General features: G+C 34.8%; 2 non-coding genes across 2 annotated transcripts; one reads left to right on the top strand and one right to left on the bottom strand.

Annotated features, from left to right (window-relative positions):
* Positions 1 to 1,639: 1,639 nt before the first annotated feature.
* LOC136225189 (small nucleolar RNA R71) lies at positions 1,640 to 1,746 on the bottom strand. The gene has a single exon (XR_010686919.1). It is a non-coding gene; the product is annotated as a small nucleolar RNA R71 (small nucleolar RNA).
* Positions 1,747 to 24,513: 22,767 nt separating this feature from the next.
* Positions 24,514 to 24,620, top strand: LOC136224998 (small nucleolar RNA R71). The gene has a single exon (XR_010686739.1). It is a non-coding gene; the product is annotated as a small nucleolar RNA R71 (small nucleolar RNA).
* Positions 24,621 to 27,798: the final 3,178 nt, after the last annotated feature.

Here is a 27,798-nt window from a genome sequence, read left to right as displayed (position 1 = left end):
TCAGAAAAGAGTCAGAAAGTTAGATTTCATTTCTGTAAACAAACTTGATGTACACACGTTGTTATTAGATTAGTTATAAACACAGTATTAGTTTAGTTTCAAAGGTTGATCAGAGACAAGTTTTCATTCTGGTAGCGGACTAACCAAGTCTCTATTCCGAAGATTCAGCGAGAAGAATTAACGGCTGAAGCGCAAAAGGGTCTGACAAACCTACGGAGTTTGAGGGAAAGATTGACAACCCGGATCTCAAAGTTTTCGTCACAATGCTTTCCATGTTTCTACTTCTCTGTTAACTTGTGAAGATTCACATTTCATTAATGATATATTTATTTTATTCAATACATTCTTTCTGTTGTTATTTTGATATTGTTCTGACAAAATGATTTTCAAAATGATAAATTGGTGTTTTTATTAAAACGTTTTATTCCATCTTATTCATATAAGAACTTTGTTGAACACTTGAAAGAATTAGTTTTTACGGATGATATGATCGCTGATCGCGGCTTATCGGATATAAAATACTAATTTGATTAAGGTAGAAATCTGCTCCGAACCAGAGAGATTTCTACGGTTCAAAGCCATTTAATTGAATAAATTCCTATATTATTACATGTCCATAATCTTACCAAAGTTAAAGTTGTTTTCTTTGCTTTATGAAAATAAGTTTTATACCTTCTATTTATTCCAATTACGGAAGTATCTGTCTTATAATCAAAATCTCAAGACGGAATTGTTCTCTAAATTCAATATAATATTCTTATCTAATCCTAATTTACCCGAACCAATTCAATCAACTAAACGATTTTCTTTTGTTAAACCTAAACACGTGAATAAAACTGAATTAAATAAGGTTTTAGTTAAAAAGCGTTCCCTGTGGGTTCGATATCTTTTATTACTACAAGCGTATACCGTGCACTTGCGGAAATCGCTCAACAAGTTTTTGGCGCCGTTGCCGGGGAACGCCAAAATTTTTGACAAAATTTTAGATTTTTCGTGTTTTATTTCGAATCTAGGTTTGAACATACTTATTTTAACTTTTATAATTTATTAATTTTAATTTACTAATTTATTTATTTTCCAAATTCTGTTTTGTAGGTAGTTTCGGTTCGTGCAAGATTTCAGGTTCATGCGCAGTTCTCGAAGTTCAGGCATTGTACCAGACCCTATAGACCCAGAAATTGAGAAAACCATTAGGAAGAACAAGAAAAACAAGAAAAACAAAAATAAGACTCCAGTAAAAACATTTACTGAGCCAGAAAAAATGGCAGATCCACCAACACTTATGGATTACGCTAGGCCAGGTGTGGCCGGTGTGACCAATAGTATCGTTAGACCCAGAATCACCGCAAACCAATTTGAAATTAAGCCATCTTTGCTTAATATGTTGCAAAATAATGTAACATTTTACGGGTTACCTAACGAAAATCCTAACACCCATTTAACAAATTTCCTTGAAATTTGTGACACTTTAAAAATATCAGATGTGACTGCCGAAGCAATCAAACTTCGACTTTTTCCTTTCACTTTGAAGGATAGAGCCAAAGAATGGTTAACTTCTATGCCAGCCGCAACTTTTGCCACTTGGGAACAATTAGCCCAAGCATTTTTATCAAAATATTTTCCTTTAGCAAAAACCGCAAGAGTCATAAAGGAGTTAACATCTTTTTCTCAAAATGATAATGAGACTCTTTATGAGACTTGGGAACGTTTTAAAGAACTTCAACGTTTATGCCCACACCACCAATTACCCGCTGAACTTTTAATGCAAACATTTTACAATGGACTAAATCCTACAACTAGGGGTTCATTAGATGCTATGTCGGGAGGGCTATTTATGAAGAAAACATCAGCCCAAGCAAGAGAACTTTTGGAGGAAATGGCAATCAACAGCATTATGTGGCCCGCGGAACGTGGACATATACCGGTGGCAAAACCATCATCCTCAACCACACCATCAGTTAAAGGTATAGTGGAACTTGATCCAGTCGCGATGTTACAAGCCCAATTTTCTGCTTTATCGCACAAAATTGATAAGTTTATGGCACCACGCGATACCAATGGTAATCCAATCCAAACAGATGTGGATTACGAAAACATGAGTGAGATAGAACAGGTAAATTTTGTCCAAGGGAAAAACCAAACTAATAATCCTTATTCTAATACTTATAATTCTGGATGGAGGAATCATCCTAACTTTAACTGGAAAGATAACAATAACAATAATGCAAGTGCTAATCAAAATCGTACCACTAATTATCAAAATCAGTCAAGAGATACGATTAGCACTTTATCTTCTAAAATCGACAAGTTTATAGATGCTATCAGTGGAAAAATAAGTAATCATGACGATGGTTTTAAACGGATCGAAAATAAATTCGATCAGCTTATTAAAAACCACTCATCTAGCATCCATAATTTGGAGGTTCAAATTGGTCAACTTGCTAAATCAATTCCATCCCGAAAAGAGGGAAGTCTTCCCAGCCATACGGAAGAAAATCCGAAAGAGCAGGTGAAGGCTATCACTCTTCGTTCAGGGAAAAATTATCAAGGGCCGGAAATGTCCAAAGATGCAACATTACCAGGAACTGATTTACCAAAGTCCAAAGAAGATAACTTAAACACAAATAGTTCACCATTTGACACAAGTACCAAACTTTTGTACCCAAACCACCTTTTTCGCACAAAGTCCGAAATAAGGACTATGACAAATAACTTCTAACGTTTTTGGATAAACTTAAAAATTTGCACATCAATTTAACGTTTATGGATGCAATCACACAAATTCCTAACTATGGTAAGTTTTTAAAAGATTTAATTTCAAAGAAAATCAGTTGGGAAGGAATTTCATCCATTTCGTTAACTGAAGACTGTAGTTCAATCGTGTCAAGTAATTTGCCCACTAAACTCAAAGATCCCGGATGTTTTACTATTCCGTGTAAGTTGGGAGATATTGAATTCCCAAGTTGTCTTTGTGATTTAGGAGCAAGTATAAACTTAATGTCATTGTCTATTTTTAACAAGTTAGGTTTAGAAGAAGATATCAAACGTACCAATATGGTTTTGCAATTAGCAGATCAAACCACTAAGAGACCATATGGTATAATTGAAGATGTTTTAGTCAAAGTCGATAAATTTATTTTTCCTACCGATTTTGTTATATTAGACTTTGCATATGATGTAAATTGCCCTTTAATTTTCGGTAGACCATTTATGAACACGGGACGCGCTCTAGTAGATGTGTCGGAAGGGAAGGTAGTTTTAAGGATAAGAGAAGATAATATCGAGTTTAATATGAACAAAGCGATGAAATACCCTATGGAGGAATTCGCTTGTATGAAACTTGATTTAGTCGAGGAATGTGTCAATGATGTTATTCAGAGTGAAGAAATAATTGAACCTATAATAGGTGAGGAATTAGAAGATAAGGACCCAGCGCCTTTGATTCGAGAAGATGGACCAGTTCCGCCTTCAATTGTAACACCCCCTAAATTAGAACTTAAAGAGTTACCCAGTCATTTGAGGTACGCTTTCTTAGGCGAAGGCGATTCTCTACCTATAATTATTTCTAACAAATTAACAAATGATCAAGAAGAAAAATTGATAGAAGTTGTTAGAAATAGGATAGGAAGTATGGGATGGCAAATTTCAGACTTAAAAGGAATTAATCCTAGTATCGTAATGCATAGAATTCACTTAGAAGAGGATAAGCCACCTAAAGCGGATAGGCAAAGACGCTTAAATCCGAACATGAAAAAGGTAGTAAAAATGAGATTACTAAACTTCTCGACAATGGAATCATTTATCCGATTTCGGATAGTGAATGGGTTAGTCCAATCCATTGTGTACCCAAAAAAGGAGGCATAACTGTTGTAAGAAATGATGAAGGTGAACTGATACCTACACTAACCACCACCGGTTGGAGGGTTTGTATAGACTATAGGAACCTAAACAAAGCAACTAGGAAAGATCATTTTCCTCTACCTTTCATTGATCAAATGATCGAAAGGATAGCCGGTCATGCATTTTATTGTTTCCTAGACGGTTATTCCGGATTCTTTCAAATTTACATTTACCCGGATGACTAAGACAAAACAACCTTCACGTGTCCTTACGGAACATTTGCATATAGGAGAACGCCTTTTGGTCTATGTAATGCACCAGCAACATTTCAACGATGTATGACAGCAATATTAAATGACTTCATTGAAGATATAATGGAAGTTTTCATGGATGATTTTTCAGTTTATGGAGATTCTTTCGATGCATGTTTACAGAACTTAGATAAAGTATTGTCTAGATGTGAGGAAACAAATTTAGTATTAAATTGGGAAAAATGTCATTTCATGGTAGACGAAGGAATTGTTTTAGGTCATAAGATATCTGAAAAAGGTTTAGAAGTGGACAGAGCAAAGACTTCAGTTATAGAAAAATTACCCCCACCAACCACTGTTAAGGGAGTAAGATCATTTTTAGGTCATGCAGGTTTTTACAGAAGGTTTATAAATAACTTTTCTGTAATCTCCAAACCACTTACTAATTTGCTTATGAAAGATTCAACTTTTGATTTTAATGAGGATTGTTTACAAGCTTTCAATACCTTGAAAACGGCTTTAGTCAGTACACCTATAATATCAAAACCCGATTGGAATCTACCTTTCAAAATTATGTGTGATGCGAGTGACTTAGCTGTAGGATGTGTATTAGGTCAAAGGAAGGATAAGAAACTTCATGTTATATATTATGCGAGTCACACATTGTCCGGTGCACAGTTAAATTACACCACAACTGAAAAAGAAATGTTGGCAGTAGTTTTTGCATGTGATAAGTTTCGATCTTACTTGTTAGGATCTAAAGTCATCATTTACACAGATCATGCAGCTTTACGATATTTATTTGCTAAGAAAGATGCAAAACCGCGTCTTATTAGATGAGTTTTATTATTGCAAGAATTTGACATAGAGATTAAAGATAAAAGGGAGTTGAAAACTTTGTCGCCGATCATCTATCAAGACTTGAGGATGAAAACGGTCCCATCGGTGAAACATTAGGCATTCGAGATGATTTCCCCGATGAACATCTCATGCAAGTACAAAGTGTCATAGCTCCATGGTATGCGGATATAGCCAATTACTTAGCTGCACATGTTGTGCCAGATGGATTGAATCCTCAGCAAAAGAAGAAATTCTTTTCAGAGGTTAAGAGATATTTTTGGGAAGATCCATTTTTGTTCAAAACATGCGGCGATGGAATACTTAGGAGATGTGTTAGTGAGTTTGAATATGACCCTATAATGTCGGAATGTCATGCTAGCGCCTATGGAGGTCATAACAGCGTAAGCAAAACAGTAGCTAGAATACTAGAATGCGGATTCTTTTGGCCTACTTTGTTTAAAGACGTCCGTTCATTTATTATCCGCTGTGATAAATGTCAAAGAACCAGGAATTTAGGAAGGAAAGATGAGATGCCTCTCACGAACATATTGGAAGTTGAAATCTTCGACGTATGGGGGATCGATTTCATGGGTCCTTTTCCTACTTCTTTTGGCAAAAATTATATATTAGTGGCCGTAGATTATGTCTCAATGTGGGTTGAAGCAATTGCAACCCCGACAAATGATTCTAAGGTAGTTGTTAAGTTTTTAAATGCAATATTCTGTCGATTTGGAGTTCCTAGAGTTATGGTAAGCGACGGTGGTACTCATTTCGTAAATAGAAGTTTTGAGTCACTTATGAAAAAATACGGAGTACACCACCGTATCTATACGCCGTACCATCCTCAAACGAATGGTCAAGCGGAAATATCAAATAGAGAGCTCAAATGGATACTTGAGAAAATAGTTTCGTCTTCTAGAAGAGACTGGGCACATAAACTTAACGATGCATTATGGGCATACCGTACTGCATTTAAAACACCTATCGGAATGACACCTTATAGATTAGTCTATGGCAAAGCTTGTCATTTGCCAGTAGAGTTAGAACATAAAGCATATTGGGCTATAAAAACCCTTAATTGTGATTTGCAACGCGTAGGAAAAAAGCGGTTGTTCGACTTAAACGAGTTGGATGAATTACGCTATTTGTCCTACGAAAATGCAAGAATTTATAAGGAAAAAGTTAAAAAGTGGCATGATGCCAAAATCAAAATTAAAAACTTTAATATTGGGGATAAAGTCTTACTTTTTAATTCGAGATTAAAGTTATTTCCAAGTAAGCTAAAAGCTAGATGGACTGGACCATTTTTTGTTGTTAAAACATTTGATTACGGAACTTTGGAACTAGAAAAGTCCAATGGCGATCGATTTAAGTTCAATGGAAATCGTTGCAAGATTTATTTCGACGGAGCTCCAATTCAAGCAATTGAATCCGTGGACTACTTCTATGAAAATTAATTTATTTAGTTTTCATATTTTTATTTTATAGTTTTTCTTATTTTATGTTCATAATTTTTTATTTTTCTTTTTAATTTATTTATTTTTAATTTTATTTACTTTAATTTTTATTTTTTTATTTTGTGTACAAATAAGTTTTGTCAACATTAAAATTTTAATCTAGTCATGTTTTGAAAATAATTTCATTAAGTGTTAAGTGTTATTGAGAAATTAAAAAAATGCAAAAATCTCAGTTGAGATTTTCCATGTTTCAGGATTTGGAAATCTCAGTTGAGATTCCGAAAATCTCAGTTGAGATTTTCTGTCTTTTCCAATTTGAAATAACTGTAAGGGATTACAGCCATCTAATTTCAAAAATTCTGTCAGTTGAATCGAAGAGGTATCACTTTGGCATCTTTTCTTTTTAACAGACACAACCTTTCACTTATATATCTTATATATTCCTGTAGGATCAGACTTATTCAATTTTCATTTCATCTTTCTGAATTTCTTTCTCAAATTCTCAATCCTACAGACACCATTTTCTTCTCTCTCACAAACATGACCAAGTCCTTGAAAAATGTTCGAAAACACACTTCTGCTCAAAGCGGGAAAATTGATATCTCTTATCGTTATGGCACATGGTTTCCAATCTATAATCATGACGATGGGAAACGCTTTCTACAGTTTAGATATGCTCAATTCTTTGGCATGATGTATATGGACGAGTTTCTGAACGAGGAACTCGGGATAAGCGAAGATATAGATCGCTATCTGACTAATTTGGGATGGACCAAATTTGCTTCTATGAAATTTCCTATAATTGGGAATTGGGTTCTAGAGTTTTTATCCACCGTTCGATTCGTCAATAAGAGACGTGTTCGTCTCAGTTTTTGTTGTGAGGGGCAGGTATTCACTTTTGGATATCCAGAACTTCATAATTGGTTTGATTTTCCACCCCGAGACACAACTCAGCACCATCCTGGACGGGATATGACTTCTACAGATATATGGAGGATGTTAACATGATTTTGGCGATTCAATCCACGTCTTGCCTTCAACAAATCCATAAATTCTAACTCCATGCTGTATCTACACAAATTCCTCTATCATAGTCTTTTTGGTCGAGTCAGTAGCAATGTTGTGAAAGATACTGATCTCTATGTGTTAGGCGACGTTTTCCAAGGCAACTCAGTGAACTCCTCGAAGATTCTAATGGAGGGGTTAGTTGCCGCTTCCCGTTCAAAGAACCGGAAGATTGGGTTCGCCAATATCATTTGTGGAATCATTTTGGGAGCCAAGGGAACCATTTCTGTCCCTTGGACTGATACGGAACCTTTCCCTATTCTTGACTACGAGTTTTTGGAGAACAAGGGGCTTGTCAAACGAGTTTTTCGTTCTGGTCCAACATTCCTTTCTGCACTAGAGAGGCAAGTCTTCCTTCAAACGAAGATTAACAGGGCCAATGCACGTCGTTTTTCCAATTCTTAGGGATATAATTTGAGTTTCTGTTGATTATTGTATATATGAGTGTTTATTTATGATTTGAGTTTTTATGAGTAAGATGATTTTATGTAAATATATATATTAGGGTATTGTTTATATTTTCTTTATAATTAATGAAAGTGCGTTAATTCTTTCTTTTATTTCTTTTGTTTAAGGAACAACCCTTGGTTTTCCTTCGATTTAATGTTTCAGTTTTGTTTATCTCAGTTTTAGGGATTAATATTCACATTAATGTCACTTACTTATAAGAGGAATTGGTTTAGTCGTGTTAAAATTGTCACAAACAGTCCCATTTTTACCCAGATATTCCAGAATCTCAATTGAGATTCTGAAATCTCAGTTGAGACAGCAACAGGGCAACTTTCAGGAAAAATTCGACCCCCTTGCATACTTGCTGTCGCGACTTACAGTGACGGGATTTGGGCTGATTTTTGCATCTCTTCCTATTCCTACTCTATTTTACATACCTATTCCCTATCCTAATCAATACCTACTACTTACACCTATTTATATCACCTTTATTTACACCAATCACTCATCTTTTACTCTTCCCAACACAAAGATTCACTCACCTTCCCCATAAATCTTTACCCTATTCATCTTCTTCTTCCCTCAATCACCACCATTATCTTTTGCTCTTCCTTTCATTCTTTCATATTTTCTTCATCTCTTTCACCAAATTTCACAAACAAAAAAAAATGCCTAGACAAAAGACCGTTGCTAACAAAACTAAAGCCACTGAAGTCAATAGATTACGGGTTCAATATGGAGCACCGTTCGATATTGCAACGGAAGCCGAAGGATGCAAATTTCGACGTTTTTCTAATAGCCAAATAGAGTTCGTCGACATGCCTTTCCTTGACACCGACACGGTAAACATATTTTCTTTTACCGAACTTATTGATGAATATCTATCCGTTCTTGGTTGGAAAAGGTTTTCTAGTATGCGTTTTCCTAGTATTAAATCGCATATTATTGAATTTTTGGTTACTCTAACCTATGACAAGAAGAAAGGAGTTCTCTCTTTTCGGAATAATGGAGTTCGTTTTGACGTTGGGTATGCGACTATAAACCGATGGTTTGGACTTCCTACTCGGAATTTTTATTCCAAACCAAAGCCTTTTAATGCACACACGGTTTGGCACTCTTTAACCGGTTTAGATGTTTTTAATCCAAAGAATACATCTAGTAAGCTACTTAAGGATGATTGTATCTTTTTCTTTCATAAGTTTTTATCATTTTCCTTATTTGGTCGGGTTGAAAGTTCAAAGGTGCAAGTTCGTGATTTGTTTGTGTTGGATAGTATTTTTAAGGGTTTGACCATTGATAGTATTGAGATGATATTTACTAATTTAGTTCGAGCTTCCAAGTCTCGCAATAAGCAAGTGCCCATGGGTAATTTAATTACCGGCATTGTTTTGGGTGCTCGGGGTGAATTAGTGGATTATCAAAATATGCCTCATGTTGGTTTACCTTCCTTGGATCTCACGGCACTTCAAAGGGCCAATTTATTGAAGAAAATGGGACCGCCCGCCTTTATCTCTTATAAAGCTCGTACAAGACGTGTTTTTGCTACCATGGGTAGTGAAGCTTCGAGTTCTCAAGGTTTGGGTGCCCAAGATGATGATGAGGAAGATGAAGAGGAATTTGATGAAGAGGAGGAGGAGGAGGAGCATGTTGATGTTCATACCAACGAGCAAGCAAATGTAGAACCGAATGTTGAAGAACAAGTTGGATGGCAACGTGTTTTGCAACAAATGAACGAGCATAACCGTCACATGAATTTGCGGTTAGATGAAGTCGTTGCCAACAATACCGAAATGAGTTCGAGGATAAACACGGTGGATGCCAATATCACTACGTTGAGACGTGAGCACAAATCTACTCGTCGCCGGTTGCTATCTTTCTTCCGACGCCAAGGAGTTGAGACTACGCCTTCACCACCGAGTTCACTTTGATAGGTTTTATCCTTTCTATCTTTCACTCATTTTCGTTATTATGTTTTATTTGGTTTGGTACAATATTTCTAATTATGTTTGGTACAATTATTTTTCTTATTCTGTTTGAATGTTATCGTACTATATTTTTCATTCTAATTTCGCATGGTTTATTTCGTACTATTTTTCGTGTTTTATCGCTTTTTGCACCAATGAGGACATGGTCCAAATTAAGTGTGGGAGGAGATATTTCATATTCGTTTTAATTTTAAGTACGAATGAATGCAACGAATGAGAATGAATGCTATTTATTTAAAGTATAGATGCATATTGTTATTCAATTTTAAGTAAAATATAATATGCAACATTTTGCAAAAACAAGTGCAACATTTTTTTATAAAGCGCAACATTTTTCAAAAATAATAGCAATTTTTCATAAACGTAAAATTTTTCTTAACTATATATTTCATATGTTTCAAACACTTTAACTTTCAAACTAATGTTAAGCATATTTTAAGGTTATCATTATTGGTAGAAATAATATTTCTATACGGGCCATATTTTACAAATATTTTTACAAATCTCCGATACGATTTTATCAAAACGTCTCGAGTAAATGTATATAAGTAAAGATTTCTTTAGTTTCAAATCTCAACCTTATATCATGAATTCATGATAAATATAAATCTTATTTTCAATTTTTAAATAGGTTTATAGGCATAAAGCAAACTAACAACTTTAGCTTTTTAGCTCGATATTATTTTTCGTCTTACATTAAAAATCAATTGAAGTTTTTAAGGAAACTTTAGCCATAATACATGTTGAATTTCAAATCAATATAGGATGAATGTGCTATTTTTCTTTTCCCAATTTATAATTTTCATTTTTATAATTCGTGTTAATTAAATCAAGTAGTCGTATTCTTAACTTTTGGCCACGATTGAGACCAACCTTATCACAATCGAGGTATGAAAGGGAAGAACATTAAGTACCGTTTACTTTTGGCCACGATTGCGACCACCCTTATCACGGTCGAGGTATGAAAGGAACGTCAGAAATTAAAGCAAAATTAAACGTGTTTAAAGTTTTAAGTAACGATTGCGTCCACCCATGGCATGGTCGGTACCTCTTAAATGAACACAAAAGCAAATTAATTCATATAAAGTCACAGACGAGACCACCCTTATCACGGGCATGACTAAGCAAATATATTAAACCTAAGTCCTTAATACAGCTATATTTGTAATAGTTTAGGTTTGGGAAAGGAAATTTTGTGCTTTTAATTGCCTTGAGACGAAAGATTCGGAAACATGCGTGCTTACACCGTCCCAAATACTTCAATATAAAAATTGAGATACAAGACGAATAATATATCTCTTTTTCACTAGCTAGTTTGATACTTTGCGTATAAATTTACCATGAAAAGTTTATCTTTCGGTTTAACTAATTTAAAGAGGAAATTATGGATATATGTTCTATTTATAAAAAGATTGATTAAAGAATAAATTCAATGAAATTTTGCTCGGGACTAGCAAAAGCTTAAGTGTGGGAGTTTGTTAAGCCCAAAATATACCTAAAATATCATATATAAATACGTTAAATTTGCATTGAAATCGTGCTAAATATATTCATTTTCAATACTTTTACGTCTTTATTTACTTCTTTGATGCAAGGTACTTAATTATTTGGTTAAATCCAAATAGGAGCTAAAATGGAGCTAAAATGGAGGAAAAACCTAAAAAACGTACCAAGAATACGTATCAGTCAGAAGAACGCTCAAGGAGGATAAGAAGCAGTCGAAAGACGGGGAGACAAGTCTCTGTCGCGACTGAGATTTTCATAATCTCAGTCGCGACATACGAAAGCCGAACTCCGGAAAAATGAAGTCTTCAACTTGCCCCTGCACCCCTTGTCGCGACTGAGATTTTCAGAATCTCATATTGAGACAGCGAAGAATTCTGCACATATTTCACATGTTTTAATCCGAGAAACGCGTCTGTTCGTTTGGATAAAAGCGACCCTTCACCAACGGACACGAACCATCATTTACAACCCTTCAACAACTATAAATAAGTGATCCATTTCAGAAATTAATGTTGTTGGCTAAGTTAGAAAAGTTAGAAAAATCAGAGAGTTATTATGTTGAGTTTCTGATTCAGAAAAGAGTCAGAAAGTTAGATTTCATTTCTGTAAACAAACTTGATGTACACAAGTTGTTATTAGATTAGTTATAAACACAGTATTAGTTTAGTTTCAAAGGTTGATCAAAGAAAAGTTTTCATTCTAGTAGCGGACTAACCAAGTCTCTATTCCGAAGATTCAGCGAGAAGAATTAACGACTGAAGTGCAAAAGGGTCTGACAAACCTACGGAGTTTGAGGGAAAGATTGACAACCCAGATCTCAAAGTTTTCGTCACAATGCTTTCCATGTTTCTACTTCTCTGTTAACTTGTGAAGATTCACATTTCATTAATGATATATTTATTTTATTCAATACATTCTTTCTGTTGTTATTTTGATATTGTTCTGACAAAATGATTTTCAAAATGATAAATTGGTGTTTTTATTAAAACGTTTTATTCCATCTTATTCATATAAGAACTTTGTTGAACACTTGAAAGAATTAGTTTTTACGGATGATATGATCGCTGATCGCGGCTTATCGGATATAAAATACTAATTTGATTAAGGTAGAAATCTGCTCCGAACCAGAGAGATTTCTACGGTTCAAAGCCATTTAATTGAATAAATTCCTATATTATTACATGTCCATAATCTTACCAAAGTTAAAGTTGTTTTCTTTGCTTTATGAAAATAAGTTTTATACCTTCTATTTATTCCAATTACGGAAGTATCTGTCTTATAATCAAAATCTCAAGACGGAATTGTTCTCTAAATTCAATATAATATTCTTATCTAATCCTAATTTACCCGAACCAATTCAATCAATTAAACGATTTTCTTTTGTTAAACCTAAACACGTGAATAAAACTGAATTAAATAAGGTTTTAGTTAAAAAGCGTTCCATGTGGGTTCGATGTCTTTTATTACTACAAGCGTATACCGTGCACTTGCGGAAATCGCTCAACAATTTCCATATTGGTCTTCATCATAGTTACAGTACATCTCAATATAGCTGATACACTCTTACTCCAACTGTCAATATACAGTTACAACAACTAACTGTATCCCATCTTTACTCTTCTTCGTTCAATATAAAAACACATCCCTGTGTAAAATGTAAATCATCTTGTTAGATCAATTCTGTAAAGTTCTTGAGCAACTACTTGAATTCATTTCCATTATTCTCTGTAATTCTCTATAACTTCAGTATTCATCAAATACAATTCCCTTCTATTGCTTATATGGTATCAGAGCTTAGGCTATAACAATGACGAGAAGTGTTGAGCGATTTCTGCAAGTGCACGGTATATGCTTGTAGTAATAAAAGATATCGATCCCACATGGAACGTTTTTTAACAAAAACTTATTTTGAATTGGTTAAATATACTTTTAAGATTTATAATAAGGAAAATCGTTAAATCAGATTTCGTTTTGAAATTGCTAGAATGAGAATTAGATTAGAGTATGAAGATGTTAGAAAATACTTCTGATTTAAGAATGAATTTGCAAGACAGTAACGTTTAGTACTTTTTAGAAAAGTAAACAAATATATTCGTTTGCATTAAGCAAAGAAAACAACTTTAAACTTTGTATAAATTATAACAATGAAATAAATGACGGAACCTCTAATTTTTAGGCTTTGAACTGTAGTCAATCCTCCTACGGTCGGGTTAGATCGCTACCTTAACCAAATTAAAACTCTTTCGAGATAGAAATTTGTCTAAGTTGTTCAACAAAGTTTCCTTGTAAAGATTTTGAATTAAACTACATTTTAATGAAAACACCAGCAGTCCACTTCGGATTCTTTACCAAAGTGCTGCATAAAATCTATCGAATAGAACGGACTTTATTAGATGAAATATAAATTGATACAAGTTTACAGAGAATAGGGAGCATGGAAACATTCTGTGACTTGCAAGTGAACGGGTTGTCAATCCTTTCCTTGGGTTTCGTTAGACTTTGTCAGACTCAGGGCGAATCCTCTACTCAATCTTCTCGTTGAATCTTCGTAATAGAGACTGGTCTATCTACTACCAAAATGTAAACTAAATTTGAACAATGTCTAAACGCTAATGTGTTTGTTATTATTGAATAAACAATGTGTGTATATCATATTGCTTTGAACAGAAATGAAAACTAAATTCTGAATCACTTGACTCGGAATTTCTGCATAAATTCTATACTAATCTCTTTCTTCTATATATCTTCAACTCTCCATCAACTCTTTATTTATAGATGTTGAAGAGTCTTGATTGAAGTGTCGTGTCCATTGTGAAGGATCGTATCCGTTGTGAAAGGACGTCTTTATCCACCCGAACGAACGCGTTTCGTCGAAAACGAAAGTGTGCAATTGGCTTATACAGATTTTCTGCTCTTACCGAGAATATTTAATTCTCGACCGAGAATGGGGGAGCATCATTTTGGTATTCGAACGAAGGGAAGGAATTTCTGAAGAACGCGTGTCACGACCGAGAATTGTGGATTCTCGGTCACGGCTTCCATAAAATTCTCTACCGAGAATTTGTTTCCTCAACCGAGAATTTGACTTTTCTTCTGTTTCTGACCTCGTCTTTGTCCTCGCCTTGGTGTAATTTGATCTTCGTTGTTTTTAACTCCTTTTGTAGGGTTTTTATTCTATTTTTGAGCTCTTTTCTTTCCTATTTGGATTTTACCAAATATTTAGGTACCTTGTAAGAAAGAAACATATTCGGGAGTAAAAGCATTCTAAACAGATATAAATAGCACAAATTCGTAGCAATATTGATGTAATTATTGATGATATTTTAGGTATATTTTGGGCTTAACAAATCTCCACACTTAATCTTTTGCTAGTCCCGAACAAAATTTCACTGAATTTATTCTTTGATTAATCTCTTTATAAAAATAAAACATACATCTTGGTATTACCTTTTAAATTAGTTAAGCCGAAAAGACTAACTTCGCATGGCAAATTCATACACAAAATATCAAACTAACATAGTATAATAGGCGATATATCATTCGTCTTGTATTTTTAATTTTGAATTGAAGTATTCGGGACGATATAAGCACGCATGTTATTGAGTCTTTCGTCTCAAGGCATTTCAAAGCACAAAATTTCCTTTCCCAAACTTAAACTAATATATGAGATATATTAAATTTAAATAAGTACTTAGGTTAATTTGTTTGCTTAGTTACGCCCGAGATAAGGGTGGTCTCGATCGTAACTTTATACGTATTTTATTGCTTAGTGTTCGCTTAAGAGGTACCGACCATGCCATGGGTGGACGCAATCGTTACTTTAAACTTAAACACGCTTATATTATTATTTTTTTTTTTGCTTTTAAACGTTCCTTTCATACCTCGATTGTGATAAGGGTGGTCGCAACCGTGGCCAAAAGTAAACAGTACTTAATTTTCTTCCCTTTCATACCTCGATTGTGATAAGGTTGGTCTCAATCGTGGCCAAAAGTTAAGAATTCAACTAATTGATTAATTAATATGAAATTGTAAATTGAAATTGTAAATTGGGAAAAAGAAAGATAGCACATTCATCCTATATTGACTTAAAATTCAACATGTATTATAGCTAAAGTTTCCTTAAAAACTTCAATTGGTGTTAATGTAAGATGAAATCAAACCGAGCTAAAAAAATGTTAGTTCAATTTAATGCCTATAAACCTAATTGAAAATTTAAAATGAGATTTATTGTATCATGAATTGCATGATATAAAATAGAGATTGAAATAAAGAAGTTTTTACTTAAATACATTTACTCGAGACGTTTTTACTTAAAATCGTATCGGAGATTTGTGAAAAATTTGAAAATATTACCCATATAGAAATATTATTTCTAACGATAATGATAACCTAAAAATAAAAATCATATTAACTTGTGATTAATTTATAAACATATGAAAATGTAAAAAAATAGCGTGAAGATAAAATGTGTTGCAATATATATGTTGCATTAGCATAAAAATTATTCGTTGCATTTGTTATTTGTGCTAAAAAACGAAAATGATATATGTATATCTCCTCCCACACTTAAATTGGACCATGTCCTCATTGGTGCATAAATGGACATAACATAAAAGAAGCACGAAATAAAGCATACGAAAATAAAGATAGAAATTTAGCAAATGAAACATTCAACATAAAATTAAAAATTGTACCAAACATATGAAAAAGAAATATTGTACCAAACTTTAACAAGATTAAACTAAAAATAAAGAAAACAACCTATGCATGAGGCGGGGAATCCGGAGGTGTAGGTGAAGTCTCCACATTTCGGCGTCGGAAAAATGAAAGCATCCGAGACCGAGTAGACCTATGCTCACGCCTCAAAAGATTGAGGTTGTCATTCATCACCATGTTATTTTCTACCAAATCATCAATTCGTAAATTCATTTGACGATTGTTGGAATTGATTTGGTTCAAAATCCGCCTAAGGTCAACCGGATCATCATCTTGAGGTGCTTGGGGTTGTGGTTGAGCATGTGGCGCATCCTCCTCTCCTTCCGCCTCGCCTCCGCCTTCGGTACCTACAAATTGAGAACCTGAACCTCCTCCACCCATAGTGCCACGAAGATGGGCAATACGGGAAGCATATGAAATAAAGACGGGAGGACACGAAGTAAGCAATAAGTGAGCCCGCTCAAGAGCCGAGATGTCCAAGAGTGGAATATACCCACGGTAGGTGGACATGTCATAATCGGCCAATTCACCCCGTGCTCCTAACACAATAGCGGTGATAAAATTACAAAGAGGGATTTGAATGGTAGTAGCCCTCGAAGCACGGAATAAATTATCAAACAGAATACCAATGCTATCAACCCGCAGGCCCTTAAACAAACTATCCAAAATAAACAAATCCCGAACCTGAATCTTCGAACTCTCAACACGACCAAACAAAGAGAAACTTAAAAATTTATGAAAGAAGAACACACAATTGTCCTTAATCAACTTGCTTGAGGTGTTTTTCGAATTGAAATAGTCTTGATCCGAAAGAGTTTGACAAATAGCATCATTATCAAAATCCTTAGGCTTATCATAAAAATCAGAAGTAGGGAAACCAAACATGTTTCCCATTGCTTCATAATCAATGGTGTAAGTCACACCATTATTCCTAAAAGAAATAGAGGTTTTCTTCTTGTTCATAGTTAAGGTGACCAAAAACTCCACCACATACTCATTTATACGGGGAAAACGCATAGAAACGAATTCTTGCCACCCCAAAGCCTCAATAAAAGCATCAATTCTAGTGGAGAAATTCAATGCTCTTACCGAATCGAAGTCTAGGAAGATCATGTCCATAAATTGGCGATCGGCTTGTGAAAAGTGAGTGAAACGAGCAGCTTCCTCCTCCGAAGCAATATCGAAATAAGCCCCGCATCGAACCCGTAGGCGATTAGCTTCCATAATAGTGGGCTTGTGACCAACACGCTTAGTTCTAGGCATGTTAATGGTGTTTAGGGTTTTGAAAAGAAGAAAAGAAAAGATAAATTGAGAGAAAGAGCAAAGCTTGAAGATAAGTTGGGAGTTGGAATGGGAGGTGATTGAAGTGAAAAGAGTATAGAAATGGTAATGAATAAATTGGGAAGAGTAAAAGTTGTTTTATGGGGAAGAGTTTGGAGTAGGGGATTGGGTAAAAAGAGAGGTGATGTGAGGTTTGTGTAAGAGGTAGGTTTATATAGGGTGGAATAGGTAGATGTAGAAGTAGAATAGGAATAGGCCAAAAATTGTGTCAAAAATCCGGAACTGGTGGCTCTACAGGTCGCGTGTCGCGACCGAGTATTCGGATCCGCGGCCGCGGCATGGCTAATTCAGAGAATTTTTCTCTGAAATCCTGCGCGTTCCCTTGCTGAAGTTACCGAGAATTTATAATTCTCGGTCGCGGATCAGCCCTGGTGACTTGTTTTTGGGTATTTCGTTTATTTATTATGACCTGAATTGAATAAAAATGATACTTGCACTTAAGAACTTAAATGAAGTTATTAAATGTAAGGAAAACCAAAGGTTTGTCCTTTATTAATGGAAAATTAATTATTTGCTTAATAAATATAAATTCATGTAAGTTAAGAATATCAAAGGTTTTTAACAAGAATTAAATGAAACATTAATGCTTCATTTAAGAAAGTAAGTTAAATGAATCTATATATATTAATGAATCTAAACTTAGTCATGGATTTAATAAAGTCTCATTTGATAGATTGATGAACATATTATTAAAATGAAATGATGATAGTTTAACTAATATCAAAATAAGAATATGAAGCAAAATAGAAATATTTATTCAATCAAATATTTACAAATATATACAAGAATCACAAAATGAAAAATAAATCAAAACTACTCTATATACTCGTCCCTATCAAGAGGGATTCTTCTAGCCCTATAACGATCTATTTGCAACTGCACGAAAGCTTGACGTTCTGGTGCAGAGAGAAAATGAGGGCCTGCTCGAAATACACGTCTCACAAGTCCTTCGTACTCGAGAAACTCATAATCGAGAGTCGGAAAACTCTCATCCTCGCTCCAAGTAATATCGATAGTACCCTTGGTACCGAGAATTATCCCACAAATAATATTCCCGAATCCAATCTTTTTATCCGTGGATCGAGATGCAGCAACAAGACCTTCCATCAGAATTTTGGAAGAATCTACTGTATTGCCTTGGAACACATCCCCAAGGACATACAAATCAGTGTCACGGACCACACTACTGAATGTGCGACCAAACAGACTGTGACACAAAAATTTGTGCAAATACAGCATGGAACTGGAGTGAAAAGACTGATTATAGGCGAGTTTAGAATTGAATCGCCAGAATCCAGTGAGCATTCTCCAAATATCAGTGGATGTCATGTCTTTTCCAGGATGACATTTGATTGTATCCCTCGAGGGAAAACCAAACCAAGCATGCAACTCGGGATAGCCGAAAGTGAAGATTTCGCCGTCTCGACGAAAACTGAGACATACCCGTCGTTTATTAATGAAACGAACGGTACAAAAGAATTCGAGTATCCAGTCGCCTATTATAGGAAATCGCATTTTGGCGAATTTTGTCCACCCTAAGCGTTCCAAATAGCGGCTCATGTCATCGCTAATTCCAAGCTGAGCGTTAAGAAAGTCATCCATATACAACATGCCAGTGAAGAATTTGTAACGGAGCCTCCAGTAACGCCTACCTTCATCGTGGTTGAAGATAGGAAATGGCGCCCCATATCGTTTGGATAAGTCTGGGCATTTGTTGCTTGAAGCAGCATTGTTCTTTGAAGGTTTCTATTTAGTAGGCATGGTGTAGAACTAAAGAAACAAGGTTTCTGTAACTTAGGGAAAATGGTGTTTGAAGAAAATCAAAAATTTGATCTGACAAAGATGAAAAGATTTGGAACAGAACCAAGTTCCTCAAGGACTTATTTATAAGATTTTAGGATGAAATGAGGTGTTGTTTTGATGTGAAAAGGCATAAAATTATACCTTTCTGAATTGAAGAAACTTAATTTTTCCTTTATGAAAGGGTTTGTCTGTAGGTTGAAGATGATTCAGGCCTGACATTCCAGAAATAACGCGTGTCGCGACCGAGAATTCCAAATTCTCGGTCGCGACACGCTGATTTCCTTACGGAAATCAGGCGTCGAAACCTATAACCCGATTCACAGTAGAGAATTTAATATTCTCGGTAAGTTCAGAAAAACCTAACCTATTTGGACAATTGTGAAAAAGAGGATTCTTGGCTAAGAATTCCAAATTCTCGGCAGAGAATTGCCTGAAACTTCAATTTCGGTCTAAATTGCCTAAAATCAAATCTAAAATTATGAAATAAACATATTTTATGCATCTAAATCATAATATAAAATCATCTAATCATAAAAATGGCATGTGTAAAAATAAAATAAAATAAATAAATAAAAATGAACAAAAATCTAAAAGAAATAAAACAAAATAAACTGTGTTAGAAAAGCTAAACGATTTAAACGTCAGATAATAATGTTACGAACTTAATTCCTATTTTTGAAATATTTTCGTAATAAATTTTGCATCGATTACCATTAACTTTGAAACGAACTCCGTTAGGTCCTTCAAGTTCTAAAGAACCATAATCGAATGTTTTGACGACTAAATACGGTCCTATCCATCTGGACTTAAGTTTTCCTGGAAATAAACGAAGTCGTAAATTAAATAACAGCACATTATCCCCAACATTAAAGTGTTTGACTTTAATCTTGGCATCGTGCCATTTTTTCACTTTTTCTTTATAAATCTTTGCATTTTTCATAAGATAGATGGCGTAACTCATCTAATTCATTTAAATCAAGCAAACGTTTCTTACCTGCTTGTCGTAAATCAAAGTTAAGTTTCCTAATAGCCCAATAGGCTTTATGTTCTAATTCGACTGGCAAATGACATGCCTTCCCATACACTAAGTGGTATGGAGTCATTCCTATTGGTGTTTTAAATGCAGTACGGTATGCCTATAACGCATTATTGAGTTTACAAGACCAATCTTTTCTTGAAGATGAAACTGTTTTCTCTAGAATCCATTTGAGTTCTCTATTAGATATCTCCGCCTGACCATTTGACTGAGGATGGTATGGCATAGACACGCGGTGGCGTACTCCATATTTTTTCATAAGCGTATCAAAACTTCGGTTTATAAAATGGGTACCACCATCACTAACGATGACTCTTGGACAACCAAATCTACAAAATACATCGTCAAGAAAATTAACAACTACTTTAGAATCGTTTGTCAGGGTTGCAATTGATTCAACCCACTTTGAAACATAATCTACGGCGACTAATATGTAAGTTTTACCAAAAGAAGGGGGAAAAGGTCCCATGAAATCTATTCCCCACATGTCGAAGACTTCAACTTCTAACATGGTTGTAAGGGGCATATCATCTTTTCTTCCTAAATTTCCTGTTCTTTGGCACTTATCACAACGAGTAATAAATGAACGGACGTCTTTAAACATCGTAGGCCAAAAGAAACCACATTCAAATATTCTAGCTACCGTCTTACTAACTCCATTATGTCCTCCATAAGAGCTAGAATGGCATTCTGACATTATGGATTCATATTCATTTTCTCCAACGCATCTCCTAATTATCCCGTCACCACAAGTTTTGAACAAAAATGGATCTTCCCAAAAATACTGTTTAATGTCAAAGAAAAATTTCTTCTTTTGTTGGAAAGATAATCCTTCCGGAGCAATATTGGCTGCAAGATAATTAGCAATATCTGCATACCATGGCGACGTGACACTTTTTATTTGATAGAGATGTTCATCAGGGAAATCATCTCGTATACCGATAGTTTCACCTATAGGACCGTTTTCATCTTCAAGTCTCGATAGATGATCGACAACAAGGTTTTGTACTCCCTTTTTGTCTTTAATTTCTATATCAAATTCTTGTAACAATAAAACCCATCTAATGAGACGTGGTTTTGCATCTTTTTTAGCAAATAAATACCTTAAAGCTGCATGGTCGGTATAGATAATAACTTTCGAACCTAACAAGTATGACCTAAACTTATCGCATGCAAAGACTACAGCTAACATTTCTTTCTCTGTTGTGGTGTAGTTCAATTGTGCACCAGACAGTGTGTGACTTGCATAATAAATGACATGAAGTTTCTTATCCTTCCTTTGACCTAAAACACATCCGACAGCTAAATCACTTGCATCACACATAATTTCAAAGGGTAAATCCCAATCGAGTTTAGCAATAATAGGTGTACTGACTAAAGCTGTTTTCAATGTTTCGAAAGCTTTAACGCAATCTTCATTAAAATCAAAAGTTGAATCTTTCATGAGTAAATTAGTGAGTGGTTTGGAAATTATAGAAAAATTCTTAATAAATCTTCTGTAAAAACCGGCATGTCCTAAAAATGACCTTACTCCCTTAACAGTAGTTGGAGGGGGTAATTTTTCTATTGCAAAAGTTTTTGCTCTATCCACTTCTAATCCTTTTTCATATATTTTGTGACCTAAAACAATTCCTTCGTCAACCATGAAATGACATTTTTCCCAGTTTAATACTAAATTTGTTTCTTCACACCTAGACAAAACTTTATCCAAGTTTTTTAGGCATGAATCGAAAGAATCTCCATAAACTGAAAAATCATCCATAAAAACTTCCATGATATCTTCAATGAAATCATTAAAAATTGCAGTCATACAACGTTGAAATGTTGCAGGTGCGTTACATAGACCAAAGGGCATTCTCCTATATGCAAATGTTTCGTAAGGACATGTGAATGTCGTTTTATCTTGGTCATCCGGGTAAATATATATTTGAAAGAATCCGGAGTAACCATCTAGAAAATAGTAGAAAGCATGACCAGCTATCCTTTCGATCATTTGATAAATGAAAGGAAGAGGAAAATGATCTTTCCTAGTTGCTTTATTAAGGTTCATATAATCTATACAAACTCTCCAACCAGTGGTGGTTCGTGTAGGTATTAATTCACCTTCTTCATTCCTTACAACTGTTATGCCTCCCTTTTTAGGTACACAATGGATTGGACTAACCCATTCACTATCCGAAATAGGATAAATGATTCCATTGTCTAGAAGTTTAGTAATCTCATTTTTTACTACTTCTTTCATATTCGGATTTAGGCGTCTTTGCCTATCCGCTTTAGGTGGCTTATCTTCTTCTAAGTGAATTCTATGCATTACAATGCTCGGGTTAATACCTTTTAAGTCTGAAATTTGCCAACCCATACTTCCTATCCTATTTCTAACAACTTCTTTCAATTTCTCTTCTTGAACCTGTGTTAACTTGTTAGAGATAATTATAGGTAGAGAATCGCCTTCGCCTAAGAAAGCGTACCTCAAATGACTTGGTAATTCTTTAAGTTCTAATTTAGGTGGAACTATAATCGAAGGCGGAACTGGTCCATCTTCACGAATCAAAGGTTCTGGGTCCTTATCTTCTAGTTCCTCACTCATTATAGGTTCTATTATTTCTTCTTTTTGAACAATGTCATTTACACATTCTTCAATTAAATCAAGTTTCATACAAGCGAAATCTTCCATAGGATATTTCATAGCTCGGTTCATATCGAACTCAATCTTATCATCTCCTATTCATAAAACTACTTTCCCTTCCGACACATCAACTAGAGCATGTCCCGTGTTCATGAACGGTCACCAAAGATTAGCAGACAATTAACGTCATAAGCAAAATCTAAAATAACAAAATCGGTAGGAAAAATAAATTTGTCAACTTTAACTAAAACATCCTCAATTATACCATATGGTCTTTTAGTGGTTTGATCCACTAATTGCAAAACCATATTGGTACGTTTGATATCTTCTTCTAAGCCTAACTTATTAAAAATAGATAATGGCATCAAGTTTATGCTTGCTCCTAAATCACAAAGACAACTTGGGAATTCAATATCTCCCAATTTACACGGAATGGTAAAACATCCGGGATCTTTGAGTTTGGTGGGCAAAGTACTTGACACAATTGAACTGCAATCTTCAGTTAGTGAAATGGATGAAATTCCTTCCCAACTGATTTTCTTCGAAATTAAATCTTTGAGGAATTTGCGTAATCGCATCCATAAACGTCAAATTAATATGCAAATTTTTAAGTTTGTCTAAAAATGTTAAAAGTTGTTTGTCATAGTCCTTATTGCGGACTTTGTGTGGAAAAGGTGGTTTGGGTACAAAAGTTTTTGTACTAGAGTCAATTGGTGCATCTTTTTGATTTAATGTATCTTCTTTGGGCTTTGGTAAATCAGTTCCAGGTAAAGTCGAATTTCTGGGCATTTTCGGACCTAAGTAATTTTTCCCTGAACGAAGAGTGATAGCCTTTACATGCTCTTTCAGATTTTCTTCCGTATGGCTTGGAAGACTTCCCTCTTTGCGGGATGGAATTGATTTAGCGAGTTGTCCAATTTGAACCTCCAAATTATGGATGCTAGATGGTTGGTTTTTAATAAGCTGATCGAATTTATTCTCGATCCGTTTAAAACCATCGTCGTGATTACTTATTTTTCCGCTCATAGCATCAATAAATTTGTCGATTTTAGAAGATAAAGTGCTAATCGTATCTCGTGATTGATTTTGATAATTAGCAGTACGATTTTGATTAGCATTAGCATTATTATTATTATCTCTCCAGTTAAAGTTAGGATGATTTCTCCATCCAGGATTATATGTGTTGGAATAAGGGTTATTGGTTTGGTTTTGCCCTTGGACAAAATTTACCTGTTCAATTTCGCTCATACCTTCATAATCCACATCCGTTTGGATTGGCTTACCATTAGGATCACACGGTGCCTTAAACCTATCAATTTTGTGCGATAAGGCAGAAAACTGGGCTTGCAACATCGCAACTGGATCAAGATTCACTATACCTTTAACCGATGACGTTGTTGAGGATGATGGTTTTGCTACTGGTATGTGTCCACGTTCCGCGGGCCACATACTGTTGTTGATTGCCATTTCCTCCAAAAGTTCTCTTGCTTGGGTAGATGTTTTCTTCATGAATAACCCTCCAGACATAGCATCTAATGAACCTCTAGTTGTAGGATTTAGTCCATTATAAAATGTTTGCATTAAAAGTTCAACGGGCAATTGGTGGTGTGGGCATAAACGTTGAAGTTCTTTAAAACGTTCCCAAGCCTCATAAAGAGTTTCATTATCATTTTGAGAAAAATATGTTAACTCTTTTATGACTCTTGCTGTTTTTGCTAAAGGAAATTTTTTTGATAAAAATGCTTGGGCTAATTGCTCCCAAGTCTCAAATGATGCGGCTGGCATAGAAGTTAACCACTCTTTGGCACGATCCTTCAAAGTAAAAGGAAAAATGCGAAGTTTGATTGCTTCTGCAGTCACGTCAGTAATTTTAAAAGAGCCACAAATTTCTAAGAAATATGTCAAATGGGTATTAGGATTTTCGTTAGGTAACCCGTAAAATGTTACGTTATTTTGCAACATATTAAGCAATGTTGGCTTAATTTCAAAATGGTGTGCATTAATTTGGGGTCTAACTATACTATTTGTTACGCCGGCCACTCTTGGCCTAGCGTAATCCATGAGTGTAGCCATAATTTCTGGCTCGGTAACTCTGGTTTTTATTGGGGTCTTGTTTTTGTTTTTGGTTTTGTTTTTGTTGTCTCTCTTGTTCTTTTTAAGAGTCCTTTCAATTTCTGGGTCAATAGGATCTGGTGACGTGCCTAAACTTCGAGAACTGCGCATGAACCTGCAATTTCGCACGAACCGAAACTACCTACAAAACAGAATTTGAAAAATAAATATGTTAGTAATTTGAAATAAATAAAATATAAAAGTTTGAATAAGTATAAATAAACCTAGATTCGAAATAAAATACGAAAAATCTAAATTTTTGTCAAAAATTTTGGCGTTCCCCGGCAACGGCGCCAAAAACTTGTTGAGCGATTTTCGCAAGTGCACGGTATACGCTTGTAGTAATAAAAGATATCGATCCCACAGGGAACGTTTTTTAACAAAAACTTATTTTGAATTGGTTAAATATACTTTTAAGATTTATAATAAGGAAAATCGTTAAATCGGATTTGGTTTTGAAATTGCTAGAATGAGAATTAGATTAGAGTATGAAGATGTTAGAAAATACTTCTGATTTAAGAATGAATTTGCAAGACAGGAACGTTTAGTACTTTTTAGAAAAGTAAACAAATATATTCGTTTGCATTAAGCAAAGAAAACAACTTTAAACTTTGTATAAATTATAACGATGAAATAAATGACGGAACCTCTAATTTTTAGGCTTTGAACTGTAGTCAATCCTCCTACGGTCAGGTTAGATTGCTACCTTAACCAAATTAAAACTCTTTCGAGATAGAAATTTGTCTAAGTTGTTCAACAAAGTTTCCTTGTAAAGATTTTGAATTAAACTACGTTTTAATGAAAACACCAGCAGTCCACTTCGGATTCTTTACCAAAGTGCTGCATAAAAATCTATCGAATAGAACGGACTTTATTAGATGAAATATAAATTGATACAAGTTTACAGAGAACAGGGAGCATGGAAACATTCTACGACTTGCAAGTGAACGGGTTGTCAATCCTTTCCTTGGGTTTCCTTAGAGTTTGTCAGACTCAGGGCGGATCCTCTACTCAATCTTCTCGTTGAATCTTCGTAATAGAGACTGGTCTATCTACTACCAAAATGTAAACTAAATTTGAACAATGTCTAAACGCTAATGTGTTTGTTATTATTGAATAAACAATGTGTGTACATCATATTGCTTTGAACAGAAATGAAAACTAAATTCTGAATCACTTGACTCGGAATTTCTGCATAAATTCTATACTAATCTCTTTCTTCTATATATCTTCAACTCTCCATCAACTCTTTATTTATAGATGTTGAAGAGTCTTGATTGAAGTGTCGTGTCCGTTGTGAAGGATCGTATCCGTTGTGAAAGGACGTCTTTATCCACCCGAACGAACGCGTTTCGTCGAAAACGAAAGTGTGCAATTGGCTTATACAGATTTTCTGCTCTTACCGAGAATATTTAATTCTCGGTCGAGAATGGGGGAGCATCATTTTGGTCTTCGAACGAAGCGAAGGAATTTCTGAAGAACGCGTGTCGCGACCGAGAATTGTGGATTCTCGGTCGCGGCTTCCATAAAATTCCCTACCGAGAATTTGTTTCCTCAACCGAGAATTTGACTTTTCTTCTGTTTCTGACCTCGTCTTTGTCCTCGCCTTGGTGTAATTTGATCTTCGTCGTTTTTAACTCCTTTTGTAGGCTTTTTATTCTGTTTTTGATCTCTTTTCGTTCCTATTTGGATTTTACTAAATATTTAGGTACCTTGTAAGAAAGAAACATATTCGAGAGTAAAAGCATTCTAAACAGATATAAACAGCACAAATTCGTAGCAATATTGATGTAATTATTGATGATATTTTAGGTATATTTTGGGCTTAACAAGAAGAACGAGAAGAAATCAAGATAATCATGTTGATAGTCCATTCTTTGATGACGAAGAAGAAGAAGATACTGGTCGTATGCAAAATCACGGGTTTTCACAATCTGCTTCTGAAAATCCTGGTTTAGTGCTAATCAACATTCAACTTACAGGTACTAATTACTTGTCATGGAGCAACGCAATGATTCGTGTTTTGACAGCCAAAGGAAAGCTTGGCTTTATCCTTGATGATGAAGAAGTTCCAGAAGTTGGTTCGGTTGAATATAAACGCTGGCAAAAAACCGATTGTTTGGTATCTTCTTGGATAGTCAATACCATATCCAAAGAAGTTTCCGAAGGATTTTTGTACATTGTTTCCGCAAGAGATTTATGGAAGGAGTTAGAAAGAAGGTTTGGTGATAGTAACGGCCCAATGCTGTACAAGTTGAAGAGGGAAATCAGTTTCTTTCAACAAGGTAATTTCTCTGTGATGATTTACTTTAACAAGTTAAAGAGATACTGGGATGAATTGTTGATGTTAAGGCCTATACCTAAATGTCAATGTAATGCTGCAAGAAACTGTGTGTGCAATGCCTTTAAAAGGATTGCAGATATGACTGAAGAAGACTGTTTGATACAGTTCTTGATGGGTTTGAATGATCAATATGATCATGTGAGGAGTCAAATCCTATTAATGGATCCTTTACCAAATATAAACAAAGCATACTCTATGATTCTCAGAATTGAGAAGCAAAATGAGATTTCTTGTGATCAGAATGTTGAACTGGCCAATTTTAGCAAAGTACAATCTTCAAAGAAAGATAAAGGTAAAGGAAAGAAGGACTCAGATGAGAAGTTTTGTGACCACTGCAATAATTCAGGACACACTAGGGATTCTTGTTTTAAACTTATTGGGTATCTAGAGTGGTGGAAAGACCCAAAAGTTAAAGGAAAGAAGGGG

The sequence above is a fragment of the Euphorbia lathyris genome, chromosome 3 (genome assembly GCF_963576675.1).
Source record: "Euphorbia lathyris chromosome 3, ddEupLath1.1, whole genome shotgun sequence".
Lineage (NCBI taxonomy): Eukaryota > Viridiplantae > Streptophyta > Magnoliopsida > Malpighiales > Euphorbiaceae > Euphorbia > Euphorbia lathyris.
This window is presented reverse-complemented; position numbering and strand designations above follow the sequence as displayed.